A 13,644-nucleotide genomic window follows, 5' to 3' on the forward strand; every position below is an offset into this window, starting at 1 on the left:
AGTTAATTTAAAGAATATTCAATGTATTAATAAACATTTCAATCTTTGGTAAATATGAAAGCTAGGCAATGTGTTTTAGGCCTGTGGAGGTTACATAGTCCCAAGGAGACTAGAGTAGATTTGGTGTCATGAGTTTCTCAGTGATATCAATCTTTGGTCTTCAGTTCATGGTAATTCAGCAGGAGTTTTTCTTCTGAAAGAGACCGGGAAAGGATGCATTGGGTTTAGACCATTAGACCATCATCTGGAAGAACCCACTTAAGGAAATTTATTCAGGCTCACAGTTCCAGAGGCTTCAGATCATGGTCAGTTGGGATCATTACTTTGGTTGCAAGGAAGCAAAACATCATGGTGGCAGCCAGGTAGTAAGAGCAGAAAGCGGGGCTGAAGGTTCCAATGTTCCTATCAAACAAAACAAACAAAACAAAAAATATTAAGGCTTTTCAAATTTTTGTGATAGCATTTATTTGATGGAGGAGGGTCATGGTCATTTGTCTGTTGCTTTCATTGGTTAATTAATAAAGAAAACTGCTTGGCCTGATAGGACAGAAAATTAGGTAGGTGGAGTAGACAGAACAAAATGCTGGGAGAAAGAAGCCGAGTCAGTGAGTCGCCATGATTCTCCCACTCCAGACAGACACAGGTTAAGATCTTTCCTGGTAAGCCAGCTCGTGGTGCTACACAGAATATTAGAAATGGGTTAGATCAATATGTAAGAGTTAGCCAATAAGAGGTTGGAACTAATGGGCCAAGCAGTGTTTAAATGAATATAGTTTCCATGTATTCCGCCGCTCCTATTACTACATTTATTCATTTTCACTATGTATATGTGTATGTGTGTAGACATGTGCATGCCATAACAGGTATGTAGTGGTCAGTGAACAACTGGTGAGAATCAGTTATCTCCTTCCATCATATGGGACACAAAAATTCATCTTAATTGTAGGGCTTAGTAGTAAATTCCTTTGGCCTTAGCCATTTTGCCAGCCAAGATACACAGCACTCTCTACATCCACTATGTGGTTGATATTTATTTCAGATACAGAATTCACAATTCATTTCTAGAATTTTATAAGCTTTCCTAGGATATGTGCTGTCTATAAATGCTTACTAACAATGAAATTAAAGAGTCAGAGTAAAGCTGTACCTTGTTCTGATTATATAAAATTAGGTCCCCTCCATTACCCAGGACACTGTCTTTTGGCCAAGTATAGGGATAAGTCCTGCCTCTTAGGGGGCGTGTTCACCTTGGGCTAATGTTTGCCTATAAATTTGGCCAGCGTGCTCCCAGCCACTTCTTCTGCTTTCCTGGTCTCTGCGGGAATGGTGGTTCTATAAGTCTATTTCGCCATTAAAGCTGTATATATATATTTTTACAATCTGTCTGCATTCGTTTAGGCCATTACATTTTGGCATCCAACATTGGGGCTATTTTGCCCCCGACTCAAGCAGGTAGCCTGCTAGCTAACACAGCACCCTCCCGGGTGCTGTTTTTTAGTTCGTGACTCCGGCCCCAGTGCTGAGTCCGAGACACACTCGGCCACACAGGCCCATTCTGCCTGACTTGGCTAAGTTTGCAGCAGAACCCCACTGCCTGAATTAGCAGATGCTCAAGTACCTGCGGTTTTGCAACAAAAGCTGCCACAGCGGCAGATTTGGTCTGATACAAAGTGATTTGGACGGGCAGTAGTGGCGTACGCTTTTGACACCAGCACTTGGGAAGGAGAGGCAGGTGGAACTCTGTGAGTTTGAGGCTGGCCAGGCGGTGGTAGTGCACGCCTTTAATCCCAGCACTTGGGAGGCAGAGACAGGCAGATCTCTGTGAGTTCAAGGCCAGCCTGTTCTACAAGAGCTAGTTCTAGGACAGGCTCCAAAAACACAGAGACCACCACTGGCAGGAACCGATCATTGCAGGTAAAAAATTTTTCTTTTATAAATAAAATGTCTGAACACGTTACTGTTCAAGAATTTAACAGTTTTTTTTTAATTGTATCATGTGGGAGATTTTACAAGAAGTGTCTATCACCCCACATCTATGGATCCTTCTGGGATTCGTAGTTTTCATTGGCACAAAATAGTTTGATAATAGAAATATGATAAAGTCTTTACGAGACAAATCCAGGATTCTTAAGGCAGAGCTTGAATGCTTAAAAACAATTGAGAATGACAACAATCTTCTCAAGAATCAGTTTGAAGTTCTCCAGGCTGATGTTAAGGAGAAATTCATTACTAAGGAAGAGGGAACAGCTGGTCTGGATTGTAAGCTTCAGTCCCTTTATGTAGGAACTGAAACATTAGTGGCTGATATTAAGGAGAAATTCATTACTATGGAAGAGGGAACAGCTGATTTGCATCATAAGCTTCAGTCCGTTTCTGTAGGAAATGAAACATTAACTGAGAGAATCAAAACTGCTGAATGTGACAATCAGATTTTGTCTAAAGCTTATGACAGATTGACGGAAAGATTGTCAATACAAGAAGGCACAGTTTATGCCATAAAAATTATGTCCAAAGATGAGATATTATCTCTAACGGACAAACTTCATACTTTAGAATCTTCAATGGAGGCTTTGGAACATAATTCTGGACAGGAGATTCAGACATTGCAGAAGGCAATGGTGAACAGAATTGAAAAGATTGAGGAATTTCTAAATTCTGATGAAGTAGAGCAAAGGGTAGAAAGGCAAATTTTAACTACTTCTGTGGGTAAATCTCTCTGGGACAATTTCCACAAAGCTCTACCTACAGCTCTACCTGCCTTTCCAGTAATAACAACAGAGAAGGTGATTGGTTGCAGAAACCCGAGGGTCATCAAGAGGATATATGGGAGTCTGTCCGTATGAATGATCTCAAGGAAATAAAACAGGCTCTCAAGACTTTTGTGATGCAAGCCTCTTTTGTTAAAGAGATGCTAAGATCTTGGGCCACAACAAGCAGATCAACCCCCTCGGACTGGCTCCAGCTGAGCTCTGTGGTACTTGAGAGTGGACTGCAATTGAAATGGAAATGTTTATTCAGGCAAGAGGCTAGACTCTTAGAACAGCAGGAAAAAGTGAAGGGAATTGACATTTCCCTAGATCAAATTCTAGGTGAAGGGCTCTTTTCCGACCCTCAGGAACAAGCTTATTTGGATGAAAACATACTCTCCATGTGTACTACAGCAGCCTTAAGGGCTTGGGACAGGGTACAAGACCCAGGACAGAGAATGGAATCATTTGTCATAGTTAAACAGGGTCAGAGAGAACCCTTTAGTGACTTTTTACAAAGATTAACTAAGGCTGTACAAATAGGGATATCTGACCCAGAAGCAAGACGTATGATTGAGTCTTTGGCTTATGAAAATGCAAATGTGGAATGCAAAAGGATTTGGGGGCCTTTAAAGCTCAGATCAGTGCCCTTGGAAGAATGGGTCTTGCATACACTCAATGTTGATACATTTGATTATGGCACTGAAGCATGGGTAGAAGAAGCAATTTCCAATGGTAAAAGGAGACACCAGAATACCAAATGTTTTAATTGTGGCAAAATGGGTCATATGAAAAGGAATTGAAGACAACGGATTTTCAGAAATAATAATAATAATAATAATAATAATAATAATGTTTCTTTCAGAAATAATAATAATAATGCATCTTCTAGAAATAACAGAAATAGGAGGACTCAGCCTTCAGATTTATGTAGAAGATGTGGAAAATGCAGACATTGGACGAATGAATGCAGGTCTACAAGAGATAGACAAGGCAACCTGGTACAGACGGGAAACGTGAGAGGGGGAGCCTCACAGGCTCCCATGGCAAACATGGTTCAGTCATTTCCAGTTTCTGCAGAGAACGTGCCTTGTCAGGACAAGTAGGAAGCCCCATGCCTACTGTTACAAGCAATAATGAACAGAAAGATAAGTTATGTGTGTTTTGGCAAACTTCTATAAATGATCAAAGACCTAAACTGAGAGTATGTGTAAATGGCATTTTTATTACTGGCCTGCTGGACACAGGTGTGGATGTAAGTATCAATACCCCAGAATCTTGGCATCCGTATTGGCCTCTTCAGAATGTAAATGTTCAGCTCCTGGGAATTGGAACCCTGTCTCGAGTAAGGCAGAGCACAAGATGGGTTGAATGTATAGGGCCAGAGGGACAAAAAGGAAAATTAAGGCCATATGTAGCCAATATCACAATGAATTTATGGGGTCGTGACCTATTACAACAATGGAATACTGAAATTAACATTCCTGCTACTTCTAGAGCCTATATTTCTGAGAATAATATTAAAAGATATTACAAACGGAGAAAACCGGCCATTCGGGATGTACAAGAACAAGCAATTCATGTCCCTTCAGAGATACCAACAGCCTTGCCTCTAAAATGGTTGACTGAGAAACCAATATGGACAAAGCATTGGCCTTTAGCTGAGGAAAAGTTACAAGCTTTAGAACAGTTGGTACAAGAACAATTAGATGCTGGACATATAGAAGAATCTACCAGCCCTTGGAATTCTCCTGTATTTGTGGTTAAGAAAAAATCAGGTAAATGGAGAATGGTGACAGATCTCAGGGCCATCAACAAGGTTATTCAACCTATGGGCCCTCTGCAATCTGGAATTCCTTTGCCCTCTTTATTACCAGAAGGATGGCCTCTCATAGTTATTGATTTAAAGGATTGTTTTTTCACTATACCTTTGCAAAAAGAAGATAGAGAAAAATTTGCCTTCACAGTGCCTACTTATAACAATTCTCAACCTTCGAGGAGGTACCACTGGACTGTCCTCCCCCAGGGTATGTTAAATAGCCCCTCCCTGTGCCAATATTTTGTGAACCAGTCATTGCAAATAATACACAAGAAATTTCCCAAATCTATAGTATACCATTACATGGACGACATCTTGCTATCCGATTCAAACATGGACACCTTGAACAGACTGTTTGAAGAAATAAAGATACTTTTACCTAAATGGGGATAGCAAATCGCTCCTGAAAAGATTCAGAAGGGAGATTCTGTTAATTATTTAGGTTATAAAATAGGTTTTCAAAAAATTAAGACACAAAAAGCACAAATTAGGAGAGATTGCCTACGGACTCTTAATGACTTTCTTTCTTTTTTTTTCATATATATTTACAGTTTCATATATTTATACAATGAATTTTTGTATTTTTTATCACATAGTCTCATCTTTTCTCCAATCTATCTTCTTTTTTTTTCTTTCTTTTTTTTTATTGAGAAAAGAAAAAAAAACAAATTTCCTCCTCCTCCCAGCCTCCCATTTCCCTCCCCCTCCTCCCGCCCTTCTCCCCCTCCTCCCACCCTTCTCCCCCTCCCCCAACTCCTCTCCCCCTCCCTCTCCAGCACAAAGAGCAGTCAGATTTCCCTGCCCTGTGCTAAGTCCTAGGTCCTCCCCTCTCCGTCCATTTCTAGGAGGGTGAACATCCAAACTGGCTAGGCTCCCACAACGCCAGCACATTACGTAGGTTCAAAACCCCGTGCCATTGTCCTTGGAATCTCATCAGCCCTCATTGTTCGCCATGCCCAGAGAGTCCAGCTTTATCCCATGCTTTTTCAGTCACAGTTCAGCTGGCCTTGGTGAGCTCCCAATCCACTTCTTTGCTCATGTTCTCCCTCCTTCTGCTCCTCATTGGGACCTTGGGAGCTCAGTCCAGTGCTCCAGTGTGGGTCTCTGTCTCTGTCTCCATCCATAACCAGATGAAGGTTCTATGATGATATGCAAGATATTCGTCAGTATTGCTATAGGATAGGGTCATTTCAGGTTCCCCATCCTCAGCTGCCCAAGGAACTAACTGGAGACCTCGGCTTGGGCATCTGGGAGCCACTTTAGGTTCAAGTCTCTTGCCAACCCTAAGGTGGCTCCCTTAACTAAGAACCGTGCTTCCGTGCTCCCCCATCCAACCTTCCTTCATCCCAATACTCCACCTCTCCAAGCTCCCCCTATTCTCCCCCTATCCCCCCTCTCTCCCCATCTCCCCTTACCCCCATCCCACCCCACCCCCAAGATCTCAATTTTCTCCCCGGCAATTTGGTCTACTTCCCTTAGCCAAGAGGAAAACTATATGCATTTCCTTTGGTTCACCTTCTTACTTAGCTTCATTGGGATCACCAATTGTAGACTCCGTGACCCTTGATTATGGCTAGAACCCAATTATGAGTGAGTACATCCCATGTTCATCTTTTTGGGTCTGGGTTACCTCACTAAGGATAGTGTTTTCTATTTCCATCCATTTGCATGCAAAATTTGAGAAGTCATTGTTTTTTACCGCAGCATAGTACTCTAATGTGTAGATATTTCACACTTTCTTCATCCATTCTTCCATTGAAGGGCATCTAGGTTGTTTCCAGGTTCTGGCTATTACAAATAATACTGCTATGAACATAGTTGAACAAATGCTCTTGTCATATGATAGGGCATCTCTTGGGTATGTTCCCAGGAGTGGTATTGCTGGGTCCATGGGTAAGTTGATCCCGAATTTCCTGAGAAACCGAAACACCGATTTCCAAAGTGGTTGCACAAGATTGCATTCCCACCAGCAATGGATGAGGGTTCCCCTTCCTCCACAGCCTCTCCAGCAAAGGCTATCATTGGAGTTTTTTATTTTAGCCATTCTGACAGGTGTAAGGTGATATCTCAAAGTTGTTTTGATTTGCATTTCCCTGATTGCTAAGGAGGTTGAGCATGACCTTAAGTGTCTTTTGGCAATTTGAACTTCCTCTGCTGAGAATTCTCTGTTCAGTTCAGTGCCCCATTTTTTAATTGGGTTAATTAGCATTTTAAAGTCTAGTTTCCTGAGTTCTCTATATATTTTGGAGATCAGACCTTTGTCTGTTGAGGGGTTGGTGAAGATCTTCTCCCAGTCAGTAGGTTGCCTTTTTGTCTTGGTGACAATGTCCTTTGCTTTACAGAAGCTTCTCAGTTTTAGTAAGTCCCATTTATTCAATGTTGCCCTTAAAGTCTGTGCTGTTGGGGTTACACATAGGAAGCGATCTCCTGTGCCCATCTCCTGTAGGATACTTCCCACTTTCTCTTCTATCAGGTTCAATGTGTTCTGACTGATATTGATGTCTTTAATCCGTTTGGACTTGAGTTTTGTGCATGGTGATAGATATGGGTCTATTTTCATTCTTCTACAGGTTGACATCCAGTTATGCCAGCACCATTTGTTAAAGATGCTTTCTTTCTTCCATTGTATACTTTTGGCTCCTTTATTGAAAATGAGGTGTTCATAGGTTTGTGTGTTAAAATTCGGGTCTTCTATCCGATTCCATTGGTCGACTTCTCTGTTTTTATGCCAGTACCACACTGTTTTCATCACTATAGCTCTGTAATAGAGTTTGAAGTCAGGGATGGTAATGCCTCCAGACAGTCCTTTATTGTATAGGATTGTTTGGGCTATCCTGGGTTTTTTGTTTTTCCATATAAAGTTGATTATTGTCCTCTCAAGATCTGTGAAGAATTTTGATGGGACCCTGATGGGGATTGCATTGAATCCATAAATTGCCTTTGGTAAAATTGCCATTTTTACTATGTTGATCCTCCCAATCGAAGAGCAAGGGAGGTCCTTCCATTTTCTGGTATACTCCTCAATTTCTTTTTTCAATGCCTTAAAGTTCTTTTCAAATAGATCTTTCACTTCCTTGGTTAGAGTTACCCGAAGATATTTTATGCTGTTTGTGGCTATTGTGAAAGGTGAAGCTTCTCTGATTTCCCTCTCTGCTTCCATATCCTTAGTGTATAAGAGGGCGACTGATTTTTTGGAGTTGATCTTGTATCCTGCCACATTACTAAAGGTGTTTATCAGCTGTAAAAGTTCTTTGGTGGAGTTTCGGGGGTCGCTTATGTACACTATCATATCATCTGCAAATAACGAAAGTTTAACTTCTTCCTTTCCAATTCGAATCCCCTTGATCCCCTTATGTTGTTTTATTGCTATTGCTAGAACTTCAAGTACTATATTGAAGAGGTATGGCGAGAGTGGACAGCCTTGTCGTGTTCCTGAGTTTAGTGGGATGGCTTTAAGTTTCTCTCCATTTAATTTAATGTTAGCTGTCGGCTTGCTGTATATAGCTTTTATTATATTTAGGTATGACCCTTGTATCCCTAATCTCTCCAATACTTTTATCATAAATGGGTGTTGAGTTTTGTCAAATGCTTTTTCAGCATCTAATGAAATGATCATATGGTTTTTTTCTTTCAGTTTATTTATATGCTGGATTACATTGCTAGATTTTCGTATGTTGAACCAGCCCTGCATCCCTGGGATGAAGCCTACTTGATCATAATGGATAATTTTCCTAATGTGTTCTTGGATTCGGTTTGCCAGTATTTTGTTGAGGATTTTTGCCTCGATGTTCATGAGTGAGATTGGTCTATAATTTTCTTTCTTGGTTGAGTCTTTGTGCGGTTTTGGTATCAGAGTAACTGTAGCTTCATAAAAGGAATTTGGCAATGCCTCTTCTGTTTCTATATTGTGAAATACATTAAGGAGTATAGGTATTAGGTCTTCTTGGAAGTTCTGGTAGAATTCCGCATTGAAACCATCTGGTCCTGGGTTTTTTTTGGTAGGGAGGTTTTTGATAACCTCTTCTAATTCTTCGCGACTAACAGGTCTATTTAGATTGTTCACCTGGTCCTGGTTTAATTTTGGTATATGTTATTTATCTAAAAAAGTGTCCATTTCCTTTACATTTTCCCGTTTTGTGGCATATAGGCTTTTGTAGTAAGATCTAATGATTCTCTGAATTTCCTCTGTGTCTGTGGTTATGTCCCCCTTTTCATTTCTGATCTTATTAATTTGCAAATTCTCTCTCTGCCGTTTGATTAGTTTGGATAGGGGTTTGTCAATCTTATTGATTTTCTCCAGAAACCAGCTTTTTGTTTCATTGATTCTTTGTATTGTTTTCTGTGTTTCTATTTTGTTGATTTCAGCCCTCAGTTTGATTGTTTCCAGTCTTCTACTCCTCCTAGGTAAGTCTGCTTCTTTTTTTTCTATAGCTTTCAGTTGTGCTGTTTAGTCTCCAATGTGAGCTTTCTCTGTTTTCTTTAAGTGGGCACTTAGTGCTATGAACTTTCCTCTTAGGACTGCTTTCATAGTGTCCCATTAGTTTAAGTATGTTGTTTCTTTATTTTCATTGAATTTCAGGAAGACTTTAATTTCTTTCTTAATTTCTTCCTTAATCCAGGTATGGTTCAGTAGTTGACTGTTCAGTTTCCATGAGTTTGTAGGCTTTGTGGGGGTAGCATTGTTGTTGAATTCTAACTTTAATCCATGGTGATCTGATAAGACACAGGTGGTTACTAATATTTTTTTGTAACTGTGGATGTTTGCTTTGTTACCGACTATGTGGTCGATTTTCGAGAAGGTTCCATGAGCTGCAGAGAAGAAGGTATATTCTTTCCTATTTGGGTGGAATGTTCTATAGATGTCTGTTAAGTCCATTTGATTCATTACCTCCATTAATTCTCTTATTTCTCTGTTAGGTTTCTGTCTGATTGACCTGTCCATTGGTGAGAGAGGGGTGTTGAAGTCTCCTACTATTAGTGTGTGCGGTTTGATGGCTACCTTGAGTTTTAGCAATGTTTCTTTTATGTACGTGGGTGCTTTTATATTAGGGGCATAGATGTTCAGAATTGAGACTTCATCCTGCTGAACTGTTCCTCTTATGAGTATAAAATGCCCCTCTCCATCTCTTCTGATTGATTTAAGTTTGAAGTCAACTTTGTTAGAGATTAGTATGGCCACACCTGCTTGTTTCTTAGGTCCATTTGCTTGATAAGCCTTTTCCCAGCCCTTTACTCTGAATAGGTGCCTGTCTTTGTGGTTGAGGTGTGTTTCTTGTAAACAGCAGAATGTTGGATCCTGTTTTCGTATCCAATCTCTTAGCCTGTGCCTTTTAATATGTGAGTTGAGTCCATTGACATTAAGTGATATTAATGAACAGTGGATGTTAACTCCGGTCATTTTTTTAGTCATAGAGTTTGTGTGTTTCCCTTCTTTGATTTGTGTTGGTGAAGGGTCTCTAGATGTCTGAGTTATTGTGGTCATTGTTGGACTCCTTGGTTAGTGATTTTCCTTCTATTACTTTCTGTAAGGCTGGATTTGTGGCTGCGTATTGTTTAAATTTGTTTTTATCCTGGAAAATTTTATTTTCTCCATTTATAGTGAATGAAAGCTTGGCTGGGTATAGTAATCTGGGCTTGCATCCATGGTCTCTTAGTTTCTGAAGTACATCTATCCAGGACCTTCTGGCTTTCATGGTTTCCATGGAGAAGTCAGGTGTAAGTCTGATAGGTTTACCTTTATAAGTAATTTGGCCTTTTTCCTTTGCAGCTCTTAATATTCTTTCCTTATTCTGTATGCTTTGTGTTTTGATAATTATATGGCGAGGGGATGTTCTTTTTTGATCCAGCCTATTCGGTGTTCTGTATGCTTCTTGAACCTTCATAGGTATATCTTTCTTTAGGGGAAAGTTTTCTTCTATAATTTTATTAAATATATTTTCTGGACCATTGAGCTGCACTTCTTCTCCTTCTTCTACTCCTATTATTCTTAGGTTTGGTCTTTTTATTGTGTCCCATATTTCCTGAATATTTTGTGATGAGAGTTTGTTGGACTTGCTGTTTTCTTTGATCAGAGTGTTTATTTTCTCTATGGTATCTTCAGAATCTGAGATTCTTTCTTCTATCTCTTGTATTCTGTTGGTTATGCTTGTTTCTGTAGACTCTGTTTGTTTACTTAAATTTTCCATGTCCAGCCGGCCCTCTGTTTGTGTTTTCTTCTTTGCCTCCATTTCAGTTTTCAAGTCTTGCACCGTTTCCATTATCTGTTTGATTGTTTTTCCTTGGTTTTCTAGGGTATCATTCACTGATTTATTCAGTTCTTCAAACTTTCTGTTATATTTCTCATCCATTTCTATAAGGGCATTTTTTACATGCTGTTTAAGGGCGTCAATCACTTTCATGAAGTCAATCTTTTCTACTTCTTCTTGATTAAGGTGTTCATGTCCTCCCGTTGTGAGGTCGCTGGTTTCTTGTGGCTTCATGTTGCTTTTCAGCTTGTTGGGCGAATTCTTGCCTTGGCGTCTACCCATCTCTTCTTCCAAATGCTCCCTTATGGATCTTCTTTACCGGATCAGGTCTCCTTGCCTACCCAATGCTGGCTCTCCCCAACGTTTTCTCTCCCCAACGCAGGGTCTCCCCAACACTGGGTCTCCTGGCGCTGAGAGATCAGGCCTCCATGCTGATGGGCAGGTGGCAAACAAAGCGCCTACCCTGCTTGGTGCAGGCAGACCAAAGAAACAAAGGAACTCCCACCCGCTTGGGAGCCCCGAGGATTGGGACCCAGTGCCCAGACAGGCTGGGCTGGGTGATGTTATGTGCAGAAAGAGGGCAGTGGGGCAAAGTGGGGAGGGTTCTGGCTGGAAGCTGGGTGGGCTAGGAAGAAACAGGAGGTATGCAGGGAGTGGGGGCCCTGCAGAGAGCTCAAGAGGATAGGGGGCCAAGGAACCTCTGAACTTCCCTTCCCGGGCTGGCGCCGCGGGGCCAGAAACTCACCCCAATGCTGGATCTCCTGGCGCCTAGAGATCAGGCCTCCGTGCTGGTGGGCAGGTCACAAACAAAGCGCCTACCCTGCTTGGTGCAGGCAGGCCATAGAAACAAAGAGACTCCCGCCCGCTTGGGTGCCCCGAGGATTCGGACCCAGTGCCCAGACAGGCTGGGCTGGGTGATGTTATGTGCAGAAAGAGGGCGGTGGGGCAAAGTGGGGAGGGTTCTGGATGGAAGCTGGGTGGGCTAGGAAGAAAGAGGAGGTACGCAGGGAGTGGGGGCCCTGCAGAGAGCTCAAGAAGGATAGGGGGCCAAGGAACCTCTGAACTCCCCTTCCCGGGCTGGCGCCGCGGGGCCAGAAACTCACCCCAACGCTGGGTCTCCTCTCTTAATGACTTTCAAAGACTGTTAGGAGACATTTCCAGTCTATGACCAGCTATTGGAATAACACCTGATCTAATAATTCATTTGAACAAAACCTTGGATGGTGATAAAGATTTAAACAGTCCCAAAGAATTAACAGCTGAAGCAGAAAAGGAACTGACAATGATTGAGGAAAAATTACAACAGGCACATGTGGACAGGGTGAATCCAGAGCTCGATTGTATTCTCGTCATACTACCATCAAAAATTTCTCCTACAGGAATTTTAATGCAGGGAGATGATATTATTTTGGAATGGATCTTTTTACCACATAAACCAAGTAAGAAACTGAAAACTTATGTGGAGAAGTCTCTGAGTTAATTATAAAAGGCAAGCTGAGACTTCGTCAACTAGCAGGCATAGACCCAGCAGAAATTATAGTGCCTTTCACTGCTGATGAACTAAAGAAATTTGGGAAGATCATGAACCATGGCAAAGAGCTTGTGCTAATTTTTTGGGAGACATTAATAACAACTATCCAAAAAGCAAGAGGCTTAACTTCATAAAGAGAACTTCTTGTATCCTTCCTTGAATCATCCGTGATGCTCCAATAAATGGAGCCCGTACATTCTATACTGATGCCAATAAATCAGGGAAGGCAGGTTACATATCAGAAGACTTGGGTAAGGTGGAACAAAGTCCGTATAATTCTGTCCAGAAGGCGGAATTATATGCCATTCTTATGGTGCTAAGGGATTTTAAAGAACCTATTAATATAGTCACTGATTCACAATACGCAGAGTTATTTTACATATTGAAACTGCTGAATTTATACCTGATGATACAGAACTAATCTCACTGTTTCTCCGGGTTCAAGATTTGATCAGGAACAGGCTTTGCCCTATGTACATAACACACATTCGATCCCATACGGGTCTGCCAGGTCGTCTAGCACAAGGTAATGCAGAAATTGATCAATTATTGATTGGTAGTGTGCTACAAGCCTCTGAATTTCATAAAAAAACATCATGTTAATAGCAAAGGTTTGAAGAAAGAGTTTTCTATTACATGGCAACAAGCTAAGGAGATTGTAAAGAAATGCCCTACTTGCTCTTTCTATAACCAAACACCACTGCCTGCGGGGGCTAATCCAAAGGGCACCCAAAGGAATAAAATCTGGCAGATGGATGTGTTACACTTTGCAGAATTTGGTAAATTAAAATATGTTCATCACACCATTGACACTTATTCAGGCTTTCAGTGGGCAACTGCTTTAAGTTCAGAAAAAGCTGATTCAGTAATCACTCATTTACTAGAAGTCATGACTATCATGGGTATACCTACACAAGTAAAGACGGATAATGGTCCTGCTTATGTTTCTAGGAAAATGAAATGGTTTTTTGATTATTGCAATATCAAGCATGTTACAGGTATATCATACAATCCTACAGGTCAAGCATTCATAGAAAGATCAAATCGAACTATAAAGGATATGTTGAACAAACAGAAAGGGGTGGAAAACACCCCCAGAAATAGGTTACATAATGCTTTGTTAACCTTGAATTTTCTCAGTGCTAATGAGAAGGGAACAATGGCTGCAGAAAGCCATTGGATAATGGAAAAGTCTACTGAACTAAATCAACCAGTTTATTTCAAGGATGTGCTGACCTCACAATGGAAGCCAGAAGATGTGCTACGTTGGGGAAGGGGTTTTGCTCTTATCTCCACAGGTGA

Source organism: Microtus oregoni, unplaced genomic scaffold (genome assembly GCF_018167655.1).
Source record: "Microtus oregoni isolate MIOR12 unplaced genomic scaffold, Mior012 000036F_ref0000092, whole genome shotgun sequence".
In the NCBI taxonomy this organism is placed as follows: Eukaryota; Metazoa; Chordata; class Mammalia; order Rodentia; family Cricetidae; genus Microtus; species Microtus oregoni.